This window comes from Solea senegalensis, linkage group LG17, assembly GCF_019176455.1.
Source record: "Solea senegalensis isolate Sse05_10M linkage group LG17, IFAPA_SoseM_1, whole genome shotgun sequence".
Lineage (NCBI taxonomy): Eukaryota > Metazoa > Chordata > Actinopteri > Pleuronectiformes > Soleidae > Solea > Solea senegalensis.
The window spans coordinates 237,274-247,577 of record NC_058037.1 but is presented as its reverse complement, the minus strand read 5'-3'; the positions used below and the strand labels follow the sequence as shown (position 1 = coordinate 247,577).

The window sequence follows — 10,304 nt, the reverse complement described above, 5'->3', positions numbered from 1 at the left end:
TGTTGTAGCAGTAGGTTGCTAATCCTGCCCGTCTTGTGTTCCAGGAAGTCGTCTCCCACTCAGGGAGCAGAGAATATGTTCCAACACCTGCCTTCCAGTTTATTGTAGGCTACATCTATCTCTAATCTTCAAGCTGAGGAGTCTTCTCACCTGAGAGAGGAATAGTTTGAGTCTTCTTCAGAATGTATAATATACCATATGTATCATATAATAAAAGTATGATAAGATACGGAAAATCCAGGTATATGTCAAAAATGACATAGTCTTTGTAGTAGTATGGGCATCCCATGGTCAAGAGGAAAGGCTTGTAACCCGAGGGCTGACTATCAATAATATGTAATTCTACATTTTGCTCAAATGAGAAAACAACTTGACCCTGTATTTTTGTCCATGGCTCCCAACCGTGGGTGCCAGAGATCATATGGGGCAGCACAGACCTGTGTCTGCTCTGAGGCTATTAAAATTATATTTGTTCATATTAAATTCAGAAAATCCTAATCACACAAACCCATTTTTTGGACTACCATTAAAAGCATTAAGCTATTTACTGTATTACCTTTCTGACACAGGCAATATCTCAAGAGTTACCTTGGTTGTGACGTTGTTGAAGCACCGGAGGTGAAGGCGGAGATCTGATCCAGATGGCAGAGAAGGTAGGCATCAGTGGAAGCATGCACGCGGGGAAAAGTTCTGAGCACAGGAGTTAACAAAAAGCACAACATAAGCAAATAAAAACTAAGCACTAAGAGAACTAAGATATTTTCCAGAGCGCAGTGGCGTTTATATCTGGAGACGAGCGGCCGGAGAACCAGGAAATAAGTAGTGGCTTGATGATTAGATTGGGAGCAGGTGTGCTCCCTCCGCAGGTGAGCTGATTGCATGCTGAGGTGGAGACGTGGGCGGAGACGAAGGCGGAGCATGACACACAGGACAGTTTGTTATCCATATACACTGTGAGAATAGGAGCAAAGTCCACAACGGCTGTTTATTTTCGCCTTTAAATATTTCCAACACTTACGTCACTATCGCTTATGGTGGCTCTATGTTGATGGTCATGACACAATAATTTTGACCCTGACGTGATTTGAACACGCAACCTTCTGATCTGGAGTCAGACGCGCTACCGTTGCGCCACAGAGTCTATTATGTATCGAATTAATATTTAAGATTAACACAGGCCTGTTGTGTGAATGGGGTGAAGTCTGCCCTTTCTGATCGAGTTGTTCATGTTATTCTTTTGGTGTGTGTGTGTGTGTGTGTGTGTGGACAGGGGTTCAGGTTGGGGGGGGACCTGGTTTGACACAAGCAAAGAGAGCTTTGAGGAAAAGTACTGCAGAAGTTGAGTGTGAGAGTTTGTTGTCTGTATGTGGGCCTGTGACGGACTGGTGACCTGTCCAGGACATAAATCATATTTTAGAATGTCTTCATGGGGTTTATTTACATACTCTACCACTATCTTTGTATCTTAAAATATACATTACTCTGTCAATAAAGTAGCTGAGCATACTGTATGTTATAAGGTTTGTCAGAATCTTTTTCTCACTGCAATTTTGTGCACTTTAATGTGTCCTATCTCTTTTTTTCCCCTTAGTGGATTCCGATAACCTTTACTAGGCCTGAAGTTTATAGTTGAGCCTGAGTTAATCTGAGTGTCTTGTGTTTTGTTTGTACACTGCTGATGAAACAATTTAGGTGTCTTACGTTACCGCCACTCTTCTATTCCCATGTCTTCCCAAATTTCTGTCTTTTCCTCGCCATCGTCGCTCTCACTGCTGCTCACACTCACAGCGTGACCAATGCCAGCCCTGAGGAGGCATCGCTGTAAATCCCTGTAAATGACAACTAATGAAGATGGTATTTCCCTTCATTACTTAGTGTCGTCTTTTATGAGACGGGGCTGTCACTGGGTCTGTTTGATGCAAGGATGTGTCACATATATGATTTGACTCTCTGCTACACATATTCACGTTTGGGGAAAAGACCTCTACTGCTTCTCCTCTCACTCTGCAGCACCTTCAGTGGTCGGGGATGAGCCCTCACCTCTTGTGGCTGTATCAAGCACACACTCAATTATCATCGCATGGAAGGTGAGAGCCATTTTGAAAACATTTCATATTACACCTTATCAGTGGGGCACAGAGGAGGGCGACATGAAGCAAATTAGAGGGATGAATGAGAGACAGCGGGCGAATGACAGAGGGAGGACTGGAAACATCAAAGTGTTTCCGCTCTGTTTAAATTGAGTGATCGTGTGTGGAAGATCCCCATGACGTAAAGATTAACCCTTCCAACCCCCAACACATACAGCTAATATCACACTCCCACTTACCCTTGAATTTATGTGTCAAGGTTTAATTACTATATGAGGATGAGGGGAGTCCAGGGTTCCCTGCACATAGATGCTCAGTGAGGTCACTCAGACATGTAGAAATGTGTTTGTATGGAGGGGAAGCAGGCAGGTTAGAGATCACACTGCAAGAGACGCTTAAGTCTTAAGACTGATGTGCTTCAAATCTCAGCAGTCGTAGAGAACAGACCTGTCACTGACATGAAAACACACACGTTTACAGAGACACAGAGAGTGAGTGTTGATCTGTTTTCCACCAGTTTCATCATGTCCTTTAGCTGAAGGGAAATTTTCTTTGCATTGAGGGTTGAGGAGTGTGTCTTTCTGTTTGGTGCTTGTTGTCTTCATTATGTAAAAAGTCCCATTTGTGTCCTCACTTAAAGTTGTCTTTCTGTGTGTGTGTGTGTGTGTGCGTCCATGTGCACATTCCCGCCCCGGTGGATTAGTGACGTTGTGGTTGGAGCTCACCCTCTCCCTCTGATAAGGGCACACGTTGCTGCCTCCCGCTCTCTGCTCCCCGCACTCAATTTCAGATAGTGCTAATGGAATCTGTCCCGCGCGATTGTAATGCAAGCGAGACTCATTTTCCATGGAGCTTGGAGCTGTCAGCTTGGCAGGACTGTGGAGGGGAGAGCCAATGAAGAGAGGGTTGATGGGAGGACGGGGAAGGAGAGGATGAAGAGTGTGTGTGTGTGTGTATGTGAGTGAGTGTGTTTGTGTAGCTTCTTGACAAGAGGGTGCAGGCCAAACCAAACACTTGACACTCACACACACACACAGGTTTGTGCAGCTGTCCTTTTAAGGATTCGGCATTGACTTCCATTCATTTGGAAAACCTAACCAAGGCCTTATCCCTAACCCTACTCATAACTGAAGCACACACAGGCGCACACACACTGACTGGTTTCCACGACTTCAGAGGCACATTACATTGACTTACATTCATTTTCTGGAGACTTACTCTAACCTTAACCATAACTACTACTGGTCTAATCCTAATCCTGACCCTAACCTTAACTGTAACCTCAGCCTACCTTTAAAACATGTCTTCATTATAAATGTAGTCATTTATGTCATGGCGACTCGAGATGTCCCCATAATGTGACTGTGTAAAGAGATTTAGGTCACCACAACACGTACAACTCTCTCAAGCAGCCCTTATCCTTACCCTTAACTTGTGTTTCATCCCTCAAAAAGCCCCTTACCGTTGTCAGGTCTACATCAAAAGATAAAATGACACATTTTTCCCAGTTATTTAGCACACTTGGTGGCCTTCATGAACAGATGATTGCTTTATTGTGGGATCATTAAGTACATTAATAGTGTTGTTTTGACAGTGAACTGCGTTAGTGTTAGCAGTTATTTAACAGTGACTCTGTGCTGTTTAAGTGTAAATCATGACAGTGTGGCAGTAAAAAATATCCAAATCCATCATTCACTCTGTTGATTACATGTCTTCATTTTCTAATTTCCAAAAGCCCTCAATGAGTCATCTTCGGTTTATGTAGGAATTGATGATGTAACTGCTACAAGTTTTATGACTGTTTTTAAATCATATTGAGACAAATAACCTTAAAACCTAAAAGACCTTACCAAGACCTTGTCATGTGATGTAACACCACAGAGACCTGAGTTTACTTCCTGACAGCAGAGCTTCCACTTCTGGTCTTGTTGTTCGGTGGGAAACAAGTGAGGGATTATGTCTGATTTTAACTGGTTAAAACTGAGGTCTTGGTAAAGTAATTGTGAATTTAATTGTGTAATTGTGTCTTACTGCACTTATTACATCAGTTTTCTCTGATGTACAGCAAGTGTCATCATGAACATGCACTATAAGCATGCTCCTGCAGGTGGCAGTGTTTGCATAATGAATCATTCAAGAGTTAATGCGCTGCTGCACCACTTCTCCTCTCTTCCATATACTCTACTGTATATTCTCCTCTTATTCATCTTAGACATTTATGTTTACTACATTCTTAAGATCCTCAGCTGCAGCTCTGAGTTGTGTCTCATCATATTTCCAGCCATATAGTTACTGATGTATATATGTACATTTCTTTCAGCACATGCAGTTCAGTCAGGTCAGACCATTTCTCTGTCCATCCCAATCTCTTCATGTTCAGTTAAGCAAAGTGCAAAGGGAAGGAAATGCCACTTTGGCAGTATTTCAGGGATTACAGTGGTGGTGGACATCTCTAATCTGGGACAGACTGTGACATTTGTCTGCACTTAAAAGTGACATCACTGCCCCCTCCTTGTCTCCTGTCACCCTGCTCCATCCTGTGTATATAAAAAAAAACATTACACACTACTGGAGCTGATTAGGGCCTTTTTTTAAAATAAGTAAATTAAATAAATAAATAAAGTGCAGCTTAAAATATCACAGCTAGGGCTTTACGCTGCCTCAGTCCCCCATTACTGGTGTTCTACCCCCTGGGAAGAGTTTAACGTCAACAGACCCTCCTTCTGCGGGGGGTGGAGAGTGGAGGCTCTCCATCACCGACACTGCATGTGTGTGTGTGTCTGTGCCACACCAGAGAGTAATTTAGAGTATTTTGATTGAAACCAATAATGCACAGAATAGTTCATTAAGGGTCAGACGTGCAAGTGAAGAACAAATGACCCATAATTTGCCGTGTATGAGGGGACATGAATGTCAAAACAGTGTCCCACACTTGTTAAAGAGCATATTCTTAATCACCACTGGAGTTTCCCTGGAAATAAAAAAAGCCACGGTGGATTAAATCCTCCGAGTTGAACATTAGAGAAGTGCAGAGTTCAGCTCTTACAGGGGAAAAAAAGGCAAATCACAGAAAGAGAGAGAGAGAGAGATAGAGGGGAAGAATCAGAGGCAGACTGTGATACTGAGGAAGAAAGGCATCACGTTGCAAGGAAGACAGACTGATAAAAGAAGCGAAGCCACTGGCAGAGGAGGAGAGAAAAGGGCCCCACAAATTGGCAAAGGAAAATCAGGGTCTCTCTGCTTTGCATTTCATTTACATGGCTGGCCATATCAACCAATCGGATTGGGAGCGGAGCCCGTGGCTTAGGAAGGCGAATAAAGACTCCAAATGCCTTCACTGCTCTCATCCCACTCTCTCATAATACCCTGTCTGCCCTTCTTTTCTCCCCGCTCCCTCTCTTTTCTCTCCTCGCTGTCATAATACCCTTTCTCTTCCCATTCTCTCTTCTCCACCGTGGTGCTATAAGTAGACCCTGTCCGATGTGATAGTGGGATGAGGAGAGGTGAGGAGGAGGAGGAGGAGGAGGGGGCACCACCCACAGAAAACTACCAAGAGCCGGAGAATGTGTTTGTGTGCATTTGTGCTATTTGTGGGTATATGTGTGTCTGTATGGTTCCGAGCAGAGGGACTGCCATTTTGTGTTTTTAGTTGTTTTTGTTGTTGTGTGAGGATCATGCAGTGCTCACCTGCATGACACACACAATGTAAACCTATAGCCTTGAACAGTTCAATCCACTGACTGAGATGCAAACATACACACCAGTGAAGAGCAGTGGTGACCAGTGAGAAAGTCAGTTTTCAGATGAGCTGCAGCCGTTTATCAACAGTGAGATGTGGAAAAGCAGCCGTGTGTCACACACTGGTGTTCATACTGTTCCACATTAAAATACCCCTGATTAAAACCTCAGAATCAGTCTGACATCGGTCCAAAACCTACAGATTCTTCATTTCCTATCATACTCTATATGACAGTGTTTCTAAACCATTTGACGCAATTAAAAAAATATAAATCACAACAAGAGCAAATGTGTGCATAATATAAAATGTTTGTCTCATTTTACGGCCAATTCTCGGACAAAAAACAGCAAATCATGCCAGTCGAGTCCAACAGGTAAATGAAAATGGTAAATGGTGAAGAGGCCTAATTCATTTACAAAATGCTCTATAATTAATTGAAATAATTACATAAAGTGGACAATAATTAATACTGATGGCTATCATGTCTTGTTTGTTGCGTAATTGATGCTCTCTCTCTCTCTTTCTCTCTCTCTCACACACACACACACCAAACTCAATCAATCCGGCCCACTTCCCCTTGAATTCATTTAAATAATGGCATGTAGACACACATTAGAAAAAACGACAAATGACCTCAGGCATTTCTCACAGGAGACATGCAACCACTTAACACTCTCTCACACTCACACACACACACACACACACACACTTAATTCATAGAGAGGACCCTCATAGACATAATGCGTTCCCTAGCCTCTTACCATAACCATAACCATCACAACTTAGTGCCTAACCATAACTTTTACCCTAACCCTGACATAAACCCAACTGTTAACCCTAAACAAGGTCTTAAAACTCCAAAAAGGCCCTTTAAAGAAATGAGGACCAGTCAAAATGTCTTCACTTTGCCTAAATGTCCTAAAACTCTGAATGGTTTATTCCATTTTTGGTCCTCACAAAGCACAAATACAAGAACACACACACAAAGACACACATTTGTGTGCCATATTATGAGTATAGTGCACCTTATGCAGGAGGAGACTATATATGTGAGACAAATGAAAGTTTAATAGAAGAGGTGGAGGATCCCCTTCTGTCACAGATAATTACTTCATCCACCACATTAGTGCAACATTTATACATATTAGAAGTATAGTATATAGTATATACGTTATTTTAATTTGCACTAGTAGTGGTTAGCGCTCTTGCCTTTGCAGCAGGAAGACCTGGGTTTGTGACCCGGTCGGAACAAGTGTCTTTCTGCATGGAGTTTGCATGTTCTCCCTGTGTGTGGTTGGGTTTCCTCCCACAGTCCAAAAACATGCAATATGTGGGGATTAGGTAAACTGGACACTCTAAATTGACCGTAGGTGTGAGTATGAGAGTGAATAGTTTGTCTCTATGTGTCCCTGTGATGGACTGACGAACTGTCCAGGATGTACCCCGTCTTCTGTCCTATGTCAGCTGAGATTGGCACAGTTTCCCCCCAACCCTCACGTGGAGGATAAAGCGGTGTGTGTCAGAGTGTCACATAATATGTCACCAAATCTTCATATTCGTATGACAAGGCCATTTTACAGGATCTGCGTTATATCTACCTGAGGATGTCACAAGATCTCCATCAGTCCCACTGCCAACAAATCACTTCCCCCCCCCCGGTGCAGCTTTACTTACTGTTCTTTAGCGCTGACAAAGAAATACGGTGGTGTTATCAGTTACAAATGACGGCCGGCCGGCTTTGTTGACACAACAGTTGTTTGCAACAATCTACGGCCTGGAGCAGAAACCTTTGCTATTCACTAAGAAAAGTCACAATGCAGAGATTTCTCTAATGGATTGCTGATATAGTGAGGATACAGATGTTTCTTTCCCTGCACACATCTTCTAATCCAAACTCTGAGGTAGAGCTGAAACAATACGACCAACAGCAAACACCTAAGGTGTCAGCAGCAGCACGACATGGAGAGAGGTTTTTAAACTCAATGGGACTTTTTCCTGGTTAAATTAACATTTAATAATAAAACATTCCACATCTTTATAGCACTTCTTCACTCGTTGACATTTCATCACCTGAGTTACAGTCAGCTGAGTCAGATTCATCACTGTCCCCTCCCTCCACGCTGAGGTCAACATCCCACATCATCTTTCACCGACATCCTCATCATCCTTTTCTCTGCCCACACACACACACAGAGTGCCACTCATTGCCGTTAATCATCAATAACAATACCTTATTTGTCAGGGAGGAATGTTTACAATGGGATGCTCCCCACCCCACCCCCCACACACACACACACACACACACACACACACACACACGGCGTGTGAGCCCCTCCCCCCGACACTACAGTGTGTCTGTGTGCCACCAATTACTGAGCGCAAACTGAATGAGGTCATAACGGGATGGGGTCATTAGCAAAACAAACCCACCGACCCCGTGGGGTAGAAAGAGGGCGAGGTAGATGAGGATCGGCCTCCAGTCGAGTTTTTCCCCCCAAAAAACATCCCACCGTCGCTGAACTTAAGTCGTAGCCTAAAGGCTTCATCATACTCTCCATCAGCAAGTGAAAGAGTGTTAAACACGTGGTTAAACTTTTCATTTCACATCATTTTAACTGCATTTCATTTAAAAGCAGATGACAGAGATGCAGTGAGTTACCTCGTGCAAACAACGCAAGTGTTAATGTGCTGGCTGCTGGATTTACATGCAGGTAACCAATGACTCTAAATGATGTTTGTACTTCATTAGTGGTGAGGATATGTTTTGTTTTTTACTGTATCTGTATCTCATTATGTAAAATCTCTTATTACACGGATACTTCCTCAGTAAGGGTTAAAATCACATCACTGAATGAATTGTTAGAGGAAAACTACTTGTTTTCTGCTTTTGCTGCTCAAACGTTACATCACTTAACAACTGAGTGTTTATTCCTTTGCTATTTTGTCAAATCTTTGGAATTTTGTTTAGAAAAAATCAGATATTCCTATATAAATGAAATGATGGCTCTTGATTCTTACTTTTAGCCTCTAAATGCCATATTGTGACATATCAAATGAACAAACGTGTTTAATAAGTGGAATAAATTGACGCAGAGATGCAGAAAATGATTTAATTCACTTAAAAATATGATCACATTCGTCTCTTGAGATTTACTGGACCCTCTTGTGTGGCCTTTTAATATCACATGATAGGAAGCTGCTTGCTTGTGTTTATGTCGTCCATGCTGCTCTTGTCCTTGTTGTTGTTGTTGTTGTTGTTAATAATGCTGTTTTTTTCTTTTGTGGACCTGACTTGGTTTCTGACGTCACTGTGTTTTTATGGTTAAAAAGTAGGACAGCAGATCTGTTGTGGGTCACAGAGAAGCAGACGTGACAAAACGCCGCACACACCATGCAAAAAAAACAAGTGCAGTCTTTAGTGTGATAAGCTTTCTATGACAAACACGTACAGAGATTAATAATCTGGCCTACAGTCTGCACCACCTGCACCAGTTCACATCGCTGTAAATGTCATCTGCTGTTTCATGGACGGCGTCTGAAGCCATTATTTCCCAAACTATGAAAATATTGAAGATGCTTAAAGTGATTAGTGATGAGACAGTCTCGCATGTGTATGTGTGTCCTTTGTTGTCCAAGGGCATATTTGTGTTTGTGTATCTCCATTGTGACGCGTGTAATCCGCGTGCTCTCTAATCCCAGAGCAGGTGGTCAGGCGTGTGGCGACTGCGGGGGTGCAGAGAGGGCACACTCCTCCTGCTCGCACACGCTCACATATATGATTGATCCACAGACCCATAAACGTGTCTGTGTTTGCTCCACATTCTGAGTCACGCACACACACACACACACACACACTCAGCCTGGGACAGGACCTGTCACTGGACAGCCGCCTCCACAGGGAAGCACGTGCCAGCATCTTCCGTCCACCCCTCCCTCAGCACCATAACACAGAGCACACTGCTGCACTTAACAGGTGGGCCGAGGCGAGGCGGGACGGAGGGGGCGAGAGAGACATCTGTCAACAAACTCTGCATCCGTCCGCCTCTCCTGCACTGTACCTTTCCATCTGCCCAGCCAGAGACAGAGCGAGGAACAAGGTCAATAACGCAGTGGAAATCAGGAGGCTGTTGTTGTGGTGAGGCCTCTCCCGACAGGCACACAGATTGTGTTCTTCTCTGTGTGTGCCATAGTGTCCCACTTATTATCTCCAGTTGTAGCAGAGACCAAGTCTCTGTCTGTGGTTTCATAAGATTTTACACACTGTTCTGTGGACTGACAAGCGGCAGGAGACCTCTTGACCTGTGATCTTTGCAGTAACAGCTGTACAGGAGAGGTTTGGCAGTTGAGTTTTGCACTCCGCGAGCTGTTGGCACTGATGTGACTTTACTAAGTGCTGTTTTGTTTCATGACATCGCTGTGATTTTGTGTATTTTAACAGAGAACTACAAACAATCTTTTATCCAGTTTTCATCGAA

General features: G+C 43.3%; 1 non-coding gene across 1 annotated transcript; it reads right to left on the bottom strand.

Moving 5' to 3' along the window:
* Positions 1 to 1,069: 1,069 nt before the first annotated feature.
* trnaw-cca lies at positions 1,070 to 1,141 on the bottom strand. The gene has a single exon. It is a non-coding gene; the product is annotated as a tRNA-Trp (tRNA).
* Positions 1,142 to 10,304: the final 9,163 nt, after the last annotated feature.